The sequence below is a fragment of the Helicoverpa armigera genome, chromosome 8 (genome assembly GCF_030705265.1).
Source record: "Helicoverpa armigera isolate CAAS_96S chromosome 8, ASM3070526v1, whole genome shotgun sequence".
NCBI classification, from domain to species: Eukaryota; Metazoa; Arthropoda; class Insecta; order Lepidoptera; family Noctuidae; genus Helicoverpa; species Helicoverpa armigera.
In genome coordinates, this window is record NC_087127.1 from 3658856 (window position 1) to 3676624 (window position 17769).

At 39.6% G+C, this 17769-nt stretch overlaps 1 protein-coding gene across 1 annotated transcript in view; it reads right to left on the reverse strand.

Annotated features, from left to right (window-relative positions):
• Nucleotides 1–17769, reverse strand: part of LOC135117212 (hemicentin-1-like) — a 475120-nt gene that overhangs the window by 410230 nt on the left and 47121 nt on the right. The window lies entirely within an intron of this gene.

A 17769-nucleotide genomic window follows, 5' to 3' on the forward strand; every position in this document is an offset into this window, starting at 1 on the left:
ACGTTCAAAAGGTGCTGTTTTGCAGCCAAGTTTGAATAAACGATTTTTGACTTATGATTGTATAAAATGCTTGTACATTTGAGGGGGGCTGTTGGAATATACGCATGATGTACGTATAATACCTCCTTTACAAATATCCAAGATTATATAAAGCATACCTACTTCAATCATTCGTCAAACATTCAATCATTCAATGTTCACTTCTATCGTACATTCTTACATTCAGGATACATGTGTTTTCTTTGTCTCACCTGCACCCATATCCAACAGTGTTCGTACTTGAAGCCTGCAGTTTTTTTTCAAAATGTGCGCTCGCAATTTGTCACTTCTTGGTGCAGCCAGCAAACATAAGGCTGTGTACAGGCTAATAATTATGTAGCTTCTCCAGAATTGATTTAAAAAGTTTCTTTGACAGCGGGCTATAGTAGCGTAGTTAATATAACAAACTAAAACAATCTTGTTGATCCTGCAAATATAGTTAGAGAAGCGGGTGTGCAGGATGACCACTAAGAGTTGGTAAATACGTTCTGAAGACGTCCAAGTCGCCGAGACCAAAACTAATTCATTACTATTCAAAACTCAAGTGAAAAAAACTAAAAACGATTATTCAAATTAGGCTGATAATTCAGTAAAAACAAAAGACAGCCCCCAAAACCCCTTCACCACTTCCTATGTGTTTTTGAGAAGGTGGAGAAAAGGATTACCAAGCTCCCAAAGGCCAGGGTATGTGCAACACGTTGCATGGCATCCTGGAAAGTTACGTTATTCTCAGCCATTAGTTTGACTTTTCATTAGAGAATGCAGTCTTCTGTGCATTGAGCAGTGCAGCGTAAAGGGAGTGTTAGGCTTTGGCTCTGGTGGGCCTCACTGGGGTTTGCAGAATCTCTTAAAGGGGCGCGTGAAATAACGCGCATCGCTGACATGGGCATGTTAGACACGGGTCTCCCAGGAGCCGGATGGTCGACGACCCACTCAAAACTCATCGCCCACGCCTATGGTGGCTGGGAATGTGCTCCTGTGGTTTCTTACTGCAGTGGGAATTTTCAATCGTTCCGCCGCCTCATTCTTTTTCATCCCATTTCTTCTCGCCCCAGACCATGGCTTAAACCTGGGCCGGGTACGATAGTTCGCACAGTCCACACAGTGGTGATACTCGGACACCATCTCCATGAGATCAGAGTTGGGAATAAATGTTTTCAAAAAAATAATAGTACTTTTAGCGAAAACACGTTTTATAGCAAGTCTTTGAGTCTTCTTTAGCAAGCCTTTTATATATAATAAATAAATAATAAATAAATAATAATCTTTATTGGAACAAAAACACTTTTACAAATAATTTGAGTACGTAAATAGCTACATTAGTTGAGTAACTGTGTTGCAGCTATTAACGCCCACCTCCAGGAAAGGCACAGCGTTCCAAATTTCAGATAATATATGAGCAACATTGTAGAGCAATTAACTACATATACAGGATATTTGCTAGCAAATATAAATATAGCAAAAATGAACAAAATTGAAAGAAAAATTAAACTATTTATGGTAGTGCGTGTGGCAGTGTTGTATGTGAGTGTAGTGCATGTCTGTAGGGTGTAAGTGTAGGGTGTGCTTGAGGGACCTCCCCACGAGCACACTCCACGCTACCGTGTATCTGGTGTGCATGTTTGCGGAAGAAATATTTTTATGGTTTGATTAACATTTCCAATTCCTCATATGTTAGAGTGTGGAGATAGTCATCAATAACTTTTTTGCAAATTCGGAAAGTACATGGAAAGATAGTAAGCTCTTTATTAATTTTATTATAGAGCACGGGGCTAAGGAAAACGAACTGCCGGCGTACAGTTTCGAGTTTGGCACTTAATGTAGGACAGACTCTGTCAGTTCTTCGCTTTCGCCTTTTAAGGTCAGGTTCAAAAGTTAGGGTTAAGTGTTTCCGCAACACTGTACTTAGCACAAAAGAATGCCTTACCGTGGGTAGTTTCCACAGCATGTACAGTTCGCGGGTAGGGAAGCAGTAAGGTTTAAAGGCCATTACCTTGAGGACAGCCCTCTGTGCCCTCTCCAAACGTAACATAAGGCACTTACCAGCACCACCCCAGACCGAAATACAGTATGTTAAAATGGAGTGAGCAAGCGCAAAGTACACAGTTCTTAAGATGGAAAAATCGGCAGAAGTCCTTAAGTTTTTGAAAACGAAAATTAATTTCCTAACCCTTGACACCAGTGAATCGATTTGCTCACTCCATGTTAACGTGCTGCCAACCCAGACGCCAAGATATTTGATTGAGTCCGTACGCGTAATTTCAGGACAGCCGCAAGTGGCAATTCTAACTGTATGGCATACGTGAGCAGTCAGGCGAAAAGCCGGGGCTGGTTGGGAATCTTTCCTTGGACTGAAGGTGATGAACTTGGTTTTATCAAGGTTTAGGGTGAGCAAGTTCTGTGTGAGCCATTGCATAGTAGCTTGCAAGGCTGACTCTGCGTGAGTCCGCACCTCATTCCAGTCACGGCCATGAACCAGGATAACAGTGTCGTCAGCGTAAGCTAGTACTTTGGAGTTTTTTGGTTCAAGTTTACAGAGATCATTTATGTACAGCAGAAAAAGGGTGGGTCCCAAAACACTACCCTGCGGCACTCCGTAGCTGATGGATGCTTCCCTACTGATGCTATTGTTTATGCTGACAATTTGAGAGCGTCCACTTAGATAACTCTCAAACAAATGAAGTGGTAGGCCTCTTACACCAATCTTTTCTAATTTACTGAGCAGGAGGGGGACAGAGACAGTGTCAAAAGCTTTAGAAAGATCTAGAAAGATAGCTAATGATTTATCCTTGTTGTTCAAGTTATGAGATACTGTACCTATTAATTCTAATATCGCATCCTCTGTACTTCTGCCTGATCTAAATCCATATTGGTTGGTAGCAAGTATATTATGTGAGTTAATGTAATCTAACAGACGCTTGTTTAATATCTTTTCGAGGAGCTTAGCTAGAATAGTTAGTACTGATATGGGTCTGTAGTTGTTGACACTGTCTCTGGCTCCACTTTTGTAAATAGGGTGCACAACAGCCTTTTTGAAGACCTTAGGGAATATTCCAGTTGTGAGGGCGAGGTTAAAAACGTGGCAGATAACCGGAACCAGAGTGCTTCGAGCACTGAAGATTACAGTTGCAGGGATGCCGTCCCAACCCGTGGCACTGGATAATTTTAAACCACGGATAAGATTGTCAATCTCTTCGTTATCCGTGCTCAAAATAGCCATTGAATTAGTCAGGATATCTGATGTGCCAGAGTCTAAGGTCGTGATAGGATTATAGTTTGGAGAGTTAAGGATTTTGGACGCCAGTTTTGTGCCCACGTTTGCGAAAAAGTTATTGACAGAGTCAAGTGATTGAATTGGATCTGGAGTCAAGGATAACAATTCACCGGCAGAGGCCTTATTCTTATGGAGATTGGAGATAGTTTTAATGAGATTCCACGTAGCTTTCGGGTTCTTACGGTTTTTTTCAAATTCATGTCGTTCGTATTCTCGTTTTACTTTCTTTAGTAGATTGTTGCAAAAATTTTTATATCGTTTATAGGTTATTTTCAGAATATTATTATTAGCTTCTTTTTTCAATTTACGATACATGTTATCGCGATTCCGAATACACTTAAGGAGCCCAGGTGTGATCCATGGCTTAATTATGCGCTTTCGGTTCGGGACAACAGAACCACGACTATTTCTATCAACTACTGAGGAAACAAGTTTGACCATAAGAGAAGCAGCAGTTTCAGAATCTTGACATTTCAGAACTGGGGCAAAATCAAGTTTCTCAATATCCAAAACGCAAGCATTAATGTCCACACGACGATGGAGAGAGCGTGATTTAGGGATGTCTAATTTAATATTACAAAAGACTACGATAGGAGCATGGTCAGTAATTAGGGAGTCGAGAACTAACGTTATAGCTGGTTTATTTGTCTTTAGAATCACGTGGTCAATGCAACTGTCGTTCCGTGTTGGGAGAACATGAGCAGGCAACATGGCATGCGATGCAAGAGCATTAAGGTACATGTCCGAGTTCGACTCAACCACATTAGGGGCTATGTTTAAATTGATATCACCAACCAAAATGACAGTTTTGAAAGAATTAAGGGAGTTGAGAATTATGTCTAGACCTGTAATAAAATTCTGAATATTTCTAGTTGAGGGTGACCTGTAAATAGCGATGAGTGCCACCTCGTTTTTAAACTTAAATACCAAACAATTCGCATCTGACAGTACAGGTTTTTCTAATAGGAACTGTAGCGCAACTTTAGTGTATACCACAACCCCATCATTCTGGTTAGAGTGATCAGAGTAATTAGACACAAAACCCGGTATAGAGGGTAGATGTGGACATTTACTTAGCCAACACTCCGATAATACCACTACGTCGAATTGTATGTTTATTCGATGCAGCAGAATTAAGAGGTTGTTAAAATTTGCCGTGTTACCGATGCTTCTGATATTTACGTGGAAAATTTTTAGGCCTTGACTAATACTACGTAGGTATGAGTTTACTTGTTCCGGACAACATAGGTGTGATGCTGAAGTTGACAGGTGTTCTATGTCATCTATTATATTTTCATTGTCATTCATAATGATTAAAGTTAAGAATAAACAGGTGAATTGCTTTATTGAGCATAATATAGTGTATTACGAGGGGACCAGACATAATACTATAAACATCAAGTATTCGTTTTGCACAGAAAACTTCTTCCGTAGTGTGTATTTTGAGTGTAAGTAGTTATGTGTGTGTGTAATAATATATGAAAGGAAGCATAAGATACGAGGCATATTTACTAATTTTAGAACATGCATATGTGACATGCAGATGAGAAATATTATATAATAGAAAAACTTGACCTTAAAAACTAAACAAGTTAATAATATTGTACAATAATGCTTTATATAATGGGGGATAAACAGCAACATCAAACAAAATACAGCTAGTCATATTATAGTTTTCGCAAGTAATGAGAGGTCTGCTTCGGTTTTCACGTGGATATGCTTGCTTCCCTCTCTTTCACGGACGAATATCTTGCCGTGTTTGACCCAGCAGAACTTGTAATTATTGGTATTGGCCGCGTCACGAGCCAAGAAAAACAGTCTTTTGTTGCGTGATGACAGGTTCTCCGAAATAAAAATTGGTTTCGCTGGGCCACCAATTTTAAGGTGCTCAGTAGTTAGTTTGAAGCTATTCAAATTATGCTTTCGGTACTTCTCTAGGAATTCTTCCTTTCGAAGAACGGTGGTGAAATTAACTATCATAGTTTTATGGGCCGGATCTTTAGATTTTATTCGGAAGATGTCTTTTACGTCGCAAGAATTTATTTCACATTTAATTATCTTGCTAGTATCTAAGACGGTTTTCAATAAAGTAGTCTTGTTTTCAGTTTTTTCGACCGGAATGTTGCGAATTTCCAAACATGTTGATCTAGATCCTTGTTCAAAATTTTCTATTTTGGTTTCTAAAGTAGATATGTAGGACATAGTATCTCTACGCTCCGACTCCAAATGCTCAACTCGTGAAGTCAGATTGTTTAGTTTCTCACTCATCATGTCAAATGTAACTAGCAGTTCATCCATTTTAGAACATAACATGTTGTATTTGTCTTCTTGCTGTTGTTTAAGGTCGCTAAACATTACCCTCAAGTCTGTCATAAAGGTAGATAGACAGTTCTCCTCGTCTTCACTGCGTTTTCGTTTGATATTACGAAAAGTAATGGCAGGTGACATGTTACCGGGAGGAGAATTCATGCTTGCATTTAGGTTAGGTTCCGAGGAGCAGTGGGGTGTATATAGTGGTTGCGGGGTACTGAAGAGAGTTGTAGGCGTCAACGGCGTGGTCAGCGGTGGGGGCGGCGAGCGTTCGAGGGGCATGTTGAATTGTACTAGAGATCAGGTACCAGGCGAGCAGCAATTTGCAAGAGGTTCAAGAGACACGTATCTATTGATGTTGAGAGAGCTCAGCTTAAGCTGGTCGCAATCGACGTTTTGGTACAAAGTTGTTTTCCGTCCAGTATAACTTGACCCCCGTGTTGGAGTTGAATAGTACTGTCTCGTTTGTATACTACGTACGATGCACGCACACGTAGCAACTACTTTAAAAAATTTGAATGAGGCAGATGTGTGAAGTTACGCACGGGGCGGGTCGTTAATGAGTTAGTTGTTTGAGACTCACTCACTCAGGCGCAGGGCACGTAGTATTGAGGAAACAGCGACGCACGCGTAGACCTCTTGATAGTTTATGCACTCCTATTTTTTGTTCCGATTTTTGAAGTTTAATGTATTATTTATTTAATTGCGGAGTAAAATGTTTTAGTATAAACACGTCCGAGCTACTCAGAGATCCGGAGGGAAAGGGAAAGGGGAATATCTACGTTTACAATGATGTAAACGTAGATATACAGGGTTATTGGTAAATCACTAACAACCTTGCAGGACTGTATTACTAACGTCATAAACTACAACTTTTGTTCTATGACTTTTTATAAAACATAATACATTTGCCAAAAACAAACCTACAAGATTTCATTGGTCTATCTAACACATTTCAACTCTATTTTGCTATAGTGATAAAATTTGCACGCCCCTACCATTTCTTCACCAACAAAAGGCCCGATCGAGACCAGTCGAGCGATTAGTCGACCTTAGAGTGTGCGGACGAGTCGAGATTATCACACATTACAAAAAATTCGTTTGATGAAGGGTTTGCATTTTTAGAATGAATGCAAGATCTTTACCTACCCTACGCCTCCCGCGCACTATTCTCTTATCTACCTAGTCATACTTTTGAATTGGTAAATCGCTACGCTACGATTTCCCGCCTTTTTACGAAAAGGTCAGATAAAAAAAAACAAAATATCGTCTTCTTCACGTATTGTGTGCCTCGGTGGACGATCACTATCCCTGATGGCATGCCGGAATTGCCCGTAATCTCGTAACCGCTGTGTGGCGGCTAGCATTGATACTCAGCTAGGTGTAGGGATCTTTGGGAATCGTATGGCGTATTGGCGACATTCTTCCGAAACATTGTCATCACATCTAGCCAGCATTCGCACCATTTGAATATCGATACGCCATACTGTAAAGATAATTACGTTCGCACCACCGAATTTCGCTACAAAGACACGTATGATGCGACGCGAGCGCATGAAAACGACTGACGGCCGCTCGTAAATAGGTCAACCCCCCCCCCGCTCCCCTCCGCTGTCTTTTGTACTACTGTTTACAGCTAGACTTCGTAACACGAAGAGCGTACACTTGAAATATTTTAATTTTTGTGTGAAAATTTTGATGAACTAAAATCTGAGAATTAACTAGTTTTTTACAAGCATAATGGATCAAAATAAACCCCTCGATCCCGATCCTCCCGACATCTCTGCATATGCTCCACTTTCCCCCAACTATCCGCTATCCCAACTCGCTGATGTTGCTTGCAGCATCGCGGACTGCCAGACCCTATCAACCTCGAATACCAGGAAACGCTCCGGAGATGATGCCAACATTGGCGTGTCAACCCCGCCATCGAAACAACAAAGAAACCTAGTTGGCCGCAGCAGGTACTCTGCTACTGATAAGGCACCTTTTATCGTTCATGTCTCTCGATTGGAGCCCCAGCCTAACGCCGGTACCTCTCTACACCCTGTTACTTTCGGAATATTCCTACAAAAACATAACATTACTAATGTTGTCCGTGATGGTGTTAAAAAAGTTGGTAGGAATACTTACAGGTCCCTTCAGGTTGTGGTGAAATCCTGAAAGTTCGTCGCATAAGCAGGAAAGTAGTTATTGATGGAATGACTGTATTCAAGGCAACAGAGACATGTGTACTTACCTTTGATGGCCAAGTATTACCTCAAAGAGTATTTTGCTGTTACACCTCCCTTCCGGTTCAGCAATATGTTTATCCCACCATCCAGTGCCGTAAGTGCTGCAGGTTTGGTCATGTGGAACTAGTGTGTCGGTCCAAGCCTCGCTGCAGTAAGTGCGGCCATGATCACCCTGGTGATGGTTGCAGCACTTCTGAGGCGGAGGCATTCTGTGTGCTCTGCTCAGGGAATCATTTTGCAAATAGCAAATCATGCCCGGAGTTGGGTAGACAGAAGGCCATTAAGACGGTTATGGCTGAGAAGTCCCTTTCATATGCTGAAGCTAGCAAATCTGTCCCACTTGCTTCTCGCAATTATGCTAATGCTGCAAAAGCTATTCCCGTCCCCACTCAGTCATACCGCAAAACTGTTTTCCTTAAGCCAAAGACCCATGCCCCTCTATCTCCCTCTTATGATAAAGCTGCCCATCAGCAGATTATTAACCCCCCTGCACCTTCACAGCCTGATGGCTGCGCTCTGAATAACCCATTCATTGATAGTAATGTTTCCTCAATAATAGATATACTTATTAAACTTCTTTCTACAATTCTATCCACCAATAATACCCAATTACCGTCCAACGTTGCCTACCAACTAACTAACCTTTTATCAAATATTAGATTCTGTAGCTGAGACTTGGCTCACCCCGAGTCTCAGTTTTAATATACCACTATTTAATATTCTCAGAAGTGACAGATCTGTAGGCCAAGCACGAATATCTAACGTATTCGAATCGACAATGTATCGAGGCCTCGATTCGAAAAGGGAGTCTGTCGATAGTAGGCAGCACGAAGCACATTCGAAGCACTATCGAACACTCGATTCGAATTCTAATGTGACGTCATGCAAATGTAAATAGGGACGCGCCATAGTGAGCAAAATGAACGATTGTTGAATGAATGGTGCGTTCGAAAACTAACTCTAGTTGTTAATATTTTTTTTACCTTTGATTAAACGTTTTATTATTATTAAATTATAATAAAAACTGAATGTAATATAAAAAAGAGACCCAAAGTTAATTATTAGACATTATAAAATGGCATTATCTTTAGCAATATAACATAGTTACGGAGATTTTATTTTTAAAAAATGACGGGTACCGAACGCACCCACTTGACATCCGACGCGCGTAAGGGCGCCAAATTTGTTTATGTTTTGCTACACGTCCACAACAAAAGTATTTCTGTTTTTTTTTGCTACAAATAATTAAGTGCTTTCAATATAATAAATAATTATGAGAACCAGTCAGACGCACGCTATATGAAATGATGGTTGAATTCATGGAAGCGTGAGTAAACAGTTTTAATAAGTTTGAGTGGCATAAACTTTAGTGTGAAGTATTTTAAGTGCAATGCTATTTCTATATTCTATATTTTTAAATTCGGTTTCATTTGTGTCCAGTGGGTTAATTCTATTCCTAAGTTTTGCTCTACAATGATTAAAATAAACATATAAATAACATTTTATTTTCAAACACATTAATTCTATAGGTACGCAAATAAATAAAATATGATTTATTATAGATCTACCTTGTTTCTCGTGATTAATATCCATAATATTCTAGTAAAGGATGATGGGCAATTTTGTATGAACCCTGGCCTGATAACCAATAAAGTTCTAATGTGGATTAGATTATTGCTTATACCCTACAGTTACTGAAATAAAACAGTTCATGTCAAGAATCGACCGGAAATAAGTACAGTCGGGCACAAAAGAGTTATACTCTTTTGCACCATTTTTTTTTTGTTAAAATAAAATCCATAGTAGAGAAATTCATTGTATGATGTATTTTCGTCAATTTATCACTTATTTAAATAAGCCTAGGGTAGATTTATCAATTAAAATCGGTCTTAACTAGGCATAATTGATTTAATAGCAAAACAAAACATAAAAACTTACTTCTACCACCGTATATTATTTCCATTCTTGGAGATAGCATTTCCTCGTTCTGCGGCACCAGGATAGTCGGCCGGGTTGTGGAATTATTAGAAAAGTAGCGACCCACCCCAGCTTCGCACGGGAAAACAGTATTTCCTCACTATTTAACGGATGTTATTACACATACAAACCATCCTCTTCAATCACTCTATCTTTGAATATAATAATATATTAGAAAACCGTATCAAAATCCGTTGCGTAGTTTGGAAGAGTTAAGCTTTCAAAGGGACATAGGGATATAAGGACAGAAAAAGCGACTTTGTCTTATACTATGTATTGATGCACAAATAGTAACCAAACGGGTGGTCAAGTCCGCAAGGATACATGAGGGGTTTAATTAGTAGAATAAAGTTATTTAAGTTGTTTGCCAGCTTTCACAGAGTTCTCATCATATGGCACATCAGGCTTGTTAGCCAGGAGAGTCGACAGTCATTGGTGATGCCTGCGCACCTCCAATTCCACAGGATTATATTTCAAACCAAGATGTTTTATCCTGGCCATTAGATAATGTCTATGCAAGTACTCACGACAAGTATTTGCATTCAATGGACTACGGACTTGACTGAACTGATTTGAAAAATCTTTCAGTGGTGGAAAGTAGTTTAATTCCATAGGCAGTCGTAGGCTTACAGGACTGATATCTTTTTTCCCCAGTGGTTAACAATGTTCCACCCATAACAAAAATTGAAGTTTAAGGTATTAGCTGTCATTTGATGTGTGCAAATGAATATTATTGGCTGTGCCGGTTAAACTCACTGGAACAGCGGAATAGCTACACCTTACGTTGTGAATACTAACTGTATTTTTTTTAATATGGACACATACACCTTCTGTGACACGTCCTGACTGATATTGACAATAATATAATGCACTTAACAGCCCTCCCAAACAAAGGCACTTGTCTCACCGGCAACGATTAACGAGTAACGAGTAGAGCTAGAACTAGAAACGAGTTAGCGAGACGCGGGGAGCGAGTGCGTAGTTCCGATATTTGTGTAGCTCGGCTACAAGCGAGTGTGCGAGTGAGGCAGTTGTCCCACCAAAGACGAGAAAACGACTAACTATCGGCTATTTTCTCGCTCAAGAAACGTACAATAGATATACTTTCCGTGTGAATAAAAGAGATGCATATACAAATAGTTGATCGCTGACTGTTCACACTGCCGGCGAGCACTCGCTTCAATAGTTTGTCGCTGAGCGACAAAATCTATGGAAGATAACACTCGCTCGGCGACACTCGCCAAGCGTTTAGAACTCACGCCGAGAGAGCAACCAGTGGTCATTTCTCTTCAGTGCGTATCTAGCGAGCGAGTGATGCGAGTACTCGCCCAGCCTGTACTGTAGTCGAGTATGGTCGAAACATTATTCACTTGAAAAAAGTCGGTGAGAAAAGTTTCGAGAAGTGTAAAAATAAAGTTTTAACCGTGTTTATGTTTTGTTTAGAGTTAGTTTTGTGAATAGAAGTGTTTTAAAATTATTGTTAAGTTATTGGAACAATTAGTAATAGCTTCAATATACTTTAAAATGCAAAGACCGCCACTGTATGAACGTAGTACCGCATATTATTTTTTAGCTTCAAATTTTCTAGAAAATTATGGATATCAATCACGAGAAACAAGGTACCTAAGTAATTAAATCATATTTTATTTATTTGCGTAGATACCTATAGAATTAATGTGTTTGAAAAAAAAAATTGTTATTTATATGTTTATTTTTAATCATTGTAGAGCAAAACTTAGGAATAGAATTAACCCACTGGACACAAATGAAACCGAATTTAAAAATATAGAATATAGAATTATTTATTATATTCAAAGCACTTAATTATTTGTAGCAAAACAAAAACAGAAATACTTTTGTTGTGGACGTGTAGCAAAGCATAAACAAATTTGGCGCCCTTACGCGCGTCGGATGTCAAATGGGTGCGTTCGGTACCCGTCATTTTTTAAAAATAAAATCTCCGTAACTATGTTATATTGCTAAAGATAATGCCATTTTATAATGTCTAATAATTAACTTTGGGTCTCTTTTTAGGGTTCCGTAGCCAAAATGGCAAAAACGGAACCCTTATAGTTTCGTCATGTCCGTCTGTCCGTCTGTCCGTCTGTCACAGCCGATTTACTCGGAAACTATAAGTACTACAGTGATGAAATTTGATGGGAATATGTGTTGTATGAACCGCTACAAAAATATGACACTAAATAGTAAAAAAAAGAATTGGGGGTGGGGCCCCCCATACATGTAACTGAGGGATGAAATTTTTTTTTTCGATGTACATACCCGTGTGGGGTATCAATGGAAAGGTCTTTTAAAATGATATAAAGTTTTCTAAAAAACATTTTTCTTAAAGTGAACGGTTTTTGAGATATCAGCTCTCAAAGTCGTAAAAAGTATGTCCCCCCCCTCTATTTTTATAACTACGGGGTATAAAATTCTAAAAAAAATAGAGGTGATGCATGCTAATTAACTCTTTCAACGATTTTTGGTTTGATCAAAGTATCTCTTATAGTTTTTGAGATAGGTTGATTTAACTGTAATTTACGGAACCCTTCGTGCACGAGTCCGACTCGCACTTGGCCGGTTTTTTATATTACATTCAGTTTTTATTATAATTTAATAATAATAAAACGTTTAATCAAAGATAAAAAAAATATTAACAACTAGAGTTAGTTTTCGAACGCACCATTCATTCAACAATCGTTCATTTTGCTCACTATGGCGCGTCCCTATTTACATTTGCATGACGTCACATTAGAATTCGAATCGAGTGTTCGATAGTGCTTCGAATGTGCTTCGTGCTGCCTACTATCGACAGACTCCGTTTTCGAATCGAGGCCTCGATACATTGTCGATTCGAATACGTTAGATATTCGTGCTTGGCCTACTGATGGCTATTCTTGTCAGGGTCGGCTCTCCTTGTTAATAATCGTGTCCCCCTCTCCACCTTGACTCTTCCGGTTCTGGATGGTGATATGAATATAGTTGCGTGTAGAATTGAGGGTATCACTGTTTTATCCGTGTATATTTCCCATCCTCAGCGTAGGTTTTTAACCACCATTAGGGACATTTTGAATAACATAGTGGGACCTGTGCTCATCATGGGTGACTTCAACTGTCACCACTTTAGATGGGGTTCCAATCGTTGTGATTCGTTTGGGGAAGGTTTAGTAGAAATCTTGGATGATTTAGACCTTTGCATCTTAAATGATGGTAGCCCTACTCGTAGATCCCTTCCAGGACAGCAAAAGAGCTGTGTAGACCTCACATTCTGTTCAGTAGAGTTGGCGGCATCAATTCATTGGGAATGTACTACTCTGACGCATGGTAGCGACCATTACCCCATTGTTGTAACTTTAATTAATAAAACTTTTTTAGAGAAAACGTCTCCTCCACTATTGAAGTACAACTTGTCCAAACCTGATTGGTCGAGGTTTGCATCTTTACTGGAGGAGAAAATTAGTATGCTTCCAAATTTAACTTCAAGTTTTCAAGATTCTTCTGGTCACTGCCATGCTAAGAGCTGCTACGATGGCTTTATCTCGGCCATTACCTCAAGCGCAGACTCTACCTTTCCGTTGCGCAACTGTGCCAGAAATAAAATCCCGTCACCCCCGTGGTGGGATCAAGAATGCACATCGGTTATTAAAGAAAGAAAAGAGGCCGAAAAACAGTACAATGATGCGATGAATAGCGACAATCTTATACGGTACAGACGAGTGTTAGCTCAATCTCGGCGGCTTCTTCGCAAGAAGAAACGCCGCGGTTGGGTTAAGTTTTGCACTTCTCTATCCCCTTCCACTCCCATTTCAGCAGTTTGGAAGAGCATTAATCGTTTCAGGCGAGGCTGCTCCCCATCTATCTCTTCCCCTATCTCGAGAGAAACTGCTGAATCCTTTTTTGACAAAATAGCTCCAGCCTATGTTCCTTCTTCCTCAGAACTTCTGCTCCCGCCTGTAAATATTGTGGATGATCCTATGAATGAACCATTTTCGTTAGAGGAACTTGATGCGGTATTACGTCATGTTAGGGATTCCGCCCCAGGCATAGACGGCATACCGTACTCATTTGCAGTTCATTTTGGTTTTGAAGCAAAAAAATATTTTTTAGGAATAATAAATTATTGCTATCAATTTGGTTGGGTTCCTGAACAGTGGAAAGCTCAGATAGTAATTCCCCTTTTGAAGCCCGGCAAGACTGCTGATGATCCGAATGGCCTTAGACCAATTGCTTTGTCCTCAGTGTTGGCCAAGATATTGGAACATTTAATTAAAAATAGACTTGAGTGGTTGGTGGAGTCTAGGGATCTACTGCCGAGTAGTCAGTTTGGCTTTAGAAAGGGGCTTAGCACCATGGACAGTGTGGCAATTTTGGTTACTGATATCGGTACAGCCTTTTCCAAAAATGAATCCGCTGTAGCCACTTTCCTTGACATCTCTTCCGCATACGACAGCGTCCTTCTTCCAGTTCTCAGACAAAAATTGCAACAGATGAGGATTCCGGGTAAGATGGTACAATGTATATGCGCACTTCTCATGTCTCGCTCTTTGATGCTCAGAGTGCAGGGGGAGGTATTTGAGGTGAGACAGACGTGGAAGGGCCTTCCCCAAGGCTCAGTTCTAAGCCCCCTACTATACAACCTGTATACAGCAGACATTGGCTCCTGCCTTAATGCTGACTGCCACCTTTTACAATACGCTGACGATCTAGTGTTGTATTTAGTTAATCCATCTATTACGGACGCTGCCTCATCTCTCTGTCTCTCCCTGGACTCTCTGCACACATGGCTTTTGGACCATGGTCTCTCGTTATCCGCCCCAAAAAGCTCGGTAGTGATTTTTTCCCGAAAACGACTGATCCCTCAGGTCTCAGTTAACATTCAAGGACAAGATATTCCCATAGGTAACAAATCAAAATTTTTAGGCGTTTTCTTAGACTCAAAATTATCCGGGATTCACCACTTTAATTATTTGATCAAAAGATGCGAAAGAGCAATCTCCATCCTAAAAGCTCTCGCTGGTGTCTGGTGGGGGGCCCATCCCTTCACTATGAAACTGGTCTACAATGCCTTAGTCCGCAGTATCCTGGACTATGGGTCACACTTGGTGATTCCAAGCAACAAAGGTGCCTTGGCCGGTTTAGATAGGATTCAGTCTCAATGCCTTCGAATCATCTCAGGTTGCATGAAGTCGTCGCCTATTAACGCCTTGCAGGTCGAATGCGCTGAACCTCCTTTAGCCCTGAGACGTCAGTACCTCGCTTCCCGTTTCCTATCCAGGGTTATTCCCAAGTCATCTCACCCCCTCATCCCAAAACTCAGAGAGCTTGACACTCTTTGTCACAGCTCCAAATATTGGGAACACAAAGAAATCCCCCTATTCCTAAAAGCATATCGGTTTTTTCAAAATTTAGAATCCCCCATTGCTCCACATCCCAGACTTCCTTTATTTAATTACCCTTATGAAGTACTTTGCTTCACCCCTAAAATATTCTATAACATTGGCATATCCAAAAACTCCCCATCTGCAAATTCGGCATTTAATGCGGTTTTGGGTGAACGATGGATTGGGTTTCAAAAGTTCTTCACGGATGCTTCCAAATCAAATGGTGGCTGTACTGGAGCCGCGGTTTACTGTCAGAACTCTAAAATAATTTTGAAATTCAGATGTCCGAAGGAGTCTTCTGTATTTACAGGCGAGTGTGTGGCACTATTGGAAGCTTGTCGTTTTATAGAGTCCCATGAGATTAGCTATGGAGTTATCTTTACTGACTCCCTTAGCTGTCTCCAAGCCATATCCCAGAATCCCTTTAGAACTAAACTCCATTGTCCTATTGTCCTGGATATTAAAAAGTCCCTTTTCTCCTGCACTAGGCAAGAGAAAGAAGTACACTTAGTCTGGATCCCTAGCCACTGCGGTATAGCGGGCAATGAATGTGCCGATGCATTGGCCAAAGATGCGTGTTCATCTGAGTCCGCTGACCTTGCACACTTCTCCCTTCAAGGGCATGACCTGCTAAACCTCCCTAAATTGAGTCTTGAGACCTCGTGGCAGGAATGGTGGAACATCGCAGGCAAAAGGAAGGGTAGCTCTTATTTCGCCATTCAACCGATTGTAAAACCAAAACCGTGGTTTTCAAATTTCAAAAGATACCCTAAACGGGTAATTTCAGTCATGTGCAGAATTCGGTTAGGTCACTGCTGTACACCGGTCTTTCTGCGCAAAATTCGGGTGCAGGATTCATCCCTCTGCGAGTGTGGACTGGATGAAGGTACCCTGGACCATATATTTTTTGACTGTCCTATCAACTCATCCTTTGATTTATATGGTCGTCTCCAAAAACTTAAAATTCCTCTCCCGACTAACTTCCGTTCCCTCCTATCCCACTCCTGTCCAGAACTGCTCCAGATGCTGTTGATGTTCATTAATCAAAACAATATTAAATTATAAATTGTGGCCTATATTTAGGCCACAGTTTGTATGGTTGTGGTATATATTATATGTTATGTGTTACTAACATTTTGTTGTTGTTTTTATATATGTAAATATATTTCTGTTTGTTTCAGTGCCGTCCTACTAATACATTAAGTTACACAAGATCGGCCACAGCACCATCTTAAATCAATATATATATATTTTTAAATTTAATTATTTTAATTAAAAGCACTTCTTGCTTCTCATCCCACTTGTCATTGGCAGAATCGTCGAAATTGACATCGACACGGATTGCCATATACAAAAATAGAATAGAATAGATGGTTTACTTACCTTGAGTTGATGAACTCAAAGTAAGTAAACAAAGTTTTAGTTTTCATTACCTAATTAATATGGCTGGATGCGAGAAGCCGAAAATCGATCTCAGTGGCGTGCACTTGGAGAGGCCTATGTCCAGCAGTGGACTGCGATAGGCTGATGATGATGATGATGATGAATTAATATGGTTTATAATGGTCAAATCTTATTGGGAAAAAAAGTTTACTGTGTAATTTCTTTGAATATGTTGATATTTCCAACGCGCCACTGTAATATCATGTTTTAATAATTCTGGCGAAAGAAAAACTTTTGTTAAATACAATAAAAATATAAAATGATGCACATCGAGTGCTCAAAATCGAGTGCTTCCATTTAAATACAATATCAAATATTTTAATCCTAATACAAATTATTTTAGCAAGATTTACTCATAAAATTGATAAATAATGAACTATGAAAAAACATTTTTGATGTTTGTTATGAAAAATATGCTCGTCGCAACTAGTCACAAAGTTACGATAATGTGTCGACATGTTACAGTAAATTGTTACAAAATTACTAGATTTTTAAGATGGTTTCTCTTAATATTTGGTTACAGTGTTTTCCAAAGTTTTTATCAAGTCAAGATGCCTTTTTGCATTGTTCATCAGAATTAATACCGCTTGTGCCGAGTTCTTGGGTCAAATACGAAGACGTCTTGTTTTTGCCGAGAAAAAGAAAAAACAGCGATTTGGAGCTCGAAAGTTGAAACTTTGTCACTAGGGACTATACCAATAAGCTCCTCGGTACGAAATTCCGTACTGTTTTCCTGTAAATGGCCTAGAAAAGAATAAGTTTTAAGTTCAATAAAATGGGTATCCGTCAATTTGCCCTACCAACAAAGCAACATCATGAAAAAAAATATTATTATAATAAAAAAAAACTTGTGTACGAGTACAATTAGGTACTTGAGATATTTTGGGACGTACTTATTTCTTTAACTCTTCTGTAAAAAGTTGAAGTCCATCGGAATTTACGTAAGGTTTTTGGTTGTTTACTCATTTTAAATTTCATTAAATGGTTGATAACGGCAGAAAACAGACAGTTTGAGAATAACTGGCTCTCGTCATGTTTTTATATATGCAAGTTAGTGTTAAAGTGTTCTGGAACATCTACTACACCATGTTACTACCCAGTTACAACACAA